This window comes from Uloborus diversus, chromosome 6 (assembly GCF_026930045.1).
Source record: "Uloborus diversus isolate 005 chromosome 6, Udiv.v.3.1, whole genome shotgun sequence".
Classification (NCBI taxonomy): Eukaryota; Metazoa; Arthropoda; class Arachnida; order Araneae; family Uloboridae; genus Uloborus; species Uloborus diversus.
This window is the reverse complement of record NC_072736.1, coordinates 57266857-57270847: the sequence shown is the minus strand read 5'-3', so window position 1 is coordinate 57270847 and position 3991 is coordinate 57266857.

Here is a 3991-nt window from a genome sequence, read left to right as displayed (position 1 = left end):
TCAGAAAATTTTGGTGTAACCTTACACAGAAATGTGTGAGACCTACGCTATAGTTACATTACCATAAACGCTTCAATAATTCTATTCATTTTCGTAAAAATTGCATGTTTATTCCTGAAAAAATAAGCGTTTCCTGTCAGAAATGTACTTGTTTTCTCATATTTTTGGCTTATATACACGCATTTTTTCCCAAATTTTTACCAAACATACAGAAAAGTTGACGACGACAAGAGAAACCATACACTGAAATTTGAAATAAGAACACTGATTATTTGGTAGAAAATGAACGTTCGGAGGTCCGGGACACAAAAAATTGTCAAATTTTGATTTTTTTTTTAATAAAATCAACTGTCTGTACCCGACGCGCTTTGCTACGCCAACAAAAAAATACATCATTCTACTGATTTTCATGACAATCGGTTGAACGGGGCAGAAGTTGCTACTCTGCAGTGCCACCTGGTGGCGAGTGGCTTCAATGAGCATATTATGCACCTTCTCCGTGGAAAAATACATATATATAGCAATTTTCATAATAATCGGACCAGGTATCAAGTGAAGCCGTGACTATGCTCAAATTTTGTACTCACGCAGTTTGCAAGATCAATCAATCGCTAAAAATATAAAAATTAAAAAAGTTTTGAATCCCCCCGTTGCAAGAAAAGCCATAAAACAATAAAGAAAGAATTTATTTGTTCAAACTCAAGAAAAATGGCAACAGCTAACTTCTTATCAATGAGATCGTTCACGCGAATTAATTTCTGCAGCCGATAATTTTATTCGTTATTGGAATAAAAAAGGAACTATCGATCGGATTTTTTTCGAACTGGTCTATAAACATTCCCAGTACCAAAAATAACGAACGGTGAAAGTTTCAGCCAAATCTGCCGGGTAGCTTTTGAGTTCATGGATGACATACAGACAAACATTCATTTATATATATATAGATTAAAAAATTTCTCCTCTTTTTTTTTTTTTTGCTTGAAAAGACGTTTGAATCTTGTTTCTATCTTGAGTAGAAAGTAAGATACATTTATTTTTGTTGCATGCATTGTATTTAACTTTAAAACTTTAATCCCCCCGATTTTCTCCATGATGCAATTTTCCCCGTGTTTAGTCCAGAAGTAATAAAGATAAAGTAATGAAATTTGGAGCATATCTTTTTCAAACAATTAACTTTTATTTTTATTTGGCAAATTTGAAAAAAAAAAAAAAATTAATTTGAATTTTGACATCTTGAATTCAAATTTTGTTTTTCTCAATCACGAGTGTGTATGTAGGCGTGTGTGTTTGTGTGTGGGGGGGTATGTGTGTTTGTGTGTAGAGGGTACGTGTATGTGTGTGTATGCATGTGTGTTTGTGTCTGTGTGTTGGCATAAGTGTGTGGGTAGTTGTGTGTATGAATGTGTGTGTGTGGATGGGGGATGTGTGTGTGTGTAGGCATATGTGTTTGTGTCTGTGTGCAGGCATGAATGTGTGGGTAGTTGTGTGTATGTTTTTGTGTGTGTATGTGTAGGTGTCTGTATGTATGCATGAATGAATGTATGAGTAGTTGTGTGTATGTTTTTGTGTGTGTGTATGTATGCGTGTGTGTGTGTAGGTGTATGTGTGTAGGTGTATGTATGTGTTTGTGTGTGTATGTGTTTGTGTGTGTGTTTGCGTACGTGTGTGTGTGTAGTTGTGTATGTATACCGCGTGTATGTACACTGTTAGAACTACAGGAGCCGTTGAAAGGTCCTTTGGCACCCTGGGGTGAAAGCAAGGTGCATACGGGTGAAAACGGAGGCTTGGAGATGTCCTTGCGGTTCTTTTGGCTCCTTTAAAAAGGGTGCCCAACTGTCACGTGATCTGTCACATGATATTTATGATTTTTAATGGCGGCGTTCATGAAATGATAAAAGTCATTTTCACGCATTTTGTATTATTACGTTTATTGTTCAAATTTATTCTTCGTAATGACAGTAGTAGATGCCTTCTTCTGACGACTCGATTTTACTAAAAGGAGCTTGTAACCCTGTAACCGCTGTTCCATGCTCGTTTACAAGTCAATGAAGTGAAACTGCACCGTTACTTCGTTAAGTTTTTTTTTTGTTCTTATATTTATTTCACGTATGATTATTTTGTTTCGATCGCTATTCTTTTGAACGATGAGAAAATTATATAGTTTCGCTCACAATTCTGTAAATATCTTTGACTTTTTTTCGTTTTAATGAATCTACATCGCGTGTGCTGATATACATATGTGCTGAATTTAAGGTGAAACATTTTTTGACTTTGAGATATTTACCCACGTGATTTCATGCTGTCAATTGTTTCGAAAGCTAAATTGCATGCATTTTTATTTTGTTTCAACTATTTGGGTCGTTGTACAGTCAGAGATGTTTTAAGAAAATTTTCTGCCTTGCGACGATCCTATTGGTTTGAAACGCTGCTTCTCCTTGAACGAATGAAGTTGAAATTTCTGAAGATTTGTTTACTTCTCATCAAAAAAGTTTTAAAGACTAAAATTTAAGGCTTGTGTAGTAAATTAAATCTTGACTAACATGCTTCACTATAAATAATGATGTGAAACACCTCTTAGCTGCTGCATAGGTTTTAAATTCAAATTTGGTAGGTTGTGGCAAATAGAAAAACATGCTTTGCTCTGGCAACGGAGCAACTGATGTTTTTTGTATCCCCACTGACCAAAATTGTGGAAGGATCCTGATTGAGGAAGCAGTCTTGAATTTACAGTCAAACCCTGACTTAAGGCCCACCCTTTAAAGCACCAATCCTATTATACCACCATAATTGTGTCGCTTGTTATGACGCAGACCAATACCATGCTCCAAAAAAATGCTTTTTCAAAAAATTTTCTGATGTTTACAGTAAGTTGACAATTATTTAATTACAAATACTGTTTATTCCCTTCTGTATCTATAGTGTAATAAGCACTCCCACCCCGGTTATTCAAAAGTAGAGTACACCAAAATGTTTCCAGGCAAAAACGCTTTGTGGAGAGCTCGTTTGCAATAAACTTGTGGTCTACTCTCTACCGAAAAACACTATCAGTGGTTAAACATGAAGTGGGGCTTCGTTAACATGTGCCTGCATTTTTTACACCAGGCTTAAATGTTACACAACCTTTACGACGCTTTTAGCTAACTGGGTTTATGGGATGAAATTACACCAGAAACTTGTCAATAGCTTGAGATATGTAGATTTAGTTGAAGGTGAAAAAAAACAGTGCAGAGTAATGTTGAAATGAGAGATTCAGAATAACATCAACATATAGATTGTTTTGCAAAATCTTCCACAGTAAATGAATACATTGATGCCGAAAAATCAGTTTCAACTTTTGAAAATATGGCTCTCGAGGAAATTATTAAGTTAGCGATTCCGATTCATCTGAAGGAGAACTTGAGAATGTAGAAGGGAATTTTAAGTCAGAAACTGTAAAACGAACGTCGCATTTAGAAACTAATAAAATTCTTAAAGGAATATGCGACTGATAGAAAAATGTTGAACAGCCTTCTTGCATTAGAAAAGAACAGAGCTATCTATTTTGAGCAAAAAAAAAAAAAGTCAAACTGAAACTAAAAAATATTAATATTTTGGACCAGAAAACAGGTAGTTTAGATAAACTAATTAATGTTGGAGCCTGAAATCTATTAATTTTTTTAACTTAAAGAGGTAAAATCGTGCTTTAATTTTATCACATTTCTTAACATTATTTGTAATCTTACACTTTATATTTCGATATATTGCCAAAATCGATATAACGTTACTAAAAGATGGATTTGACAGTGGAGTTATATCGGAGTTTTACTGTTACTATCAAACGGTCATATTAACATGATGACAGACTGCAGGGCTTTGTCGAAGCAGAAAGTGGCTCAATCACATAGGCATGATCTTACAGCATTGTATCCCAAGATGTCACGAAATAGTGCTTAAAGAACAACTCCATAACTTGAAGGTGAAAATTCTGGTTTTTAAAAGCAAAAAGCATTAG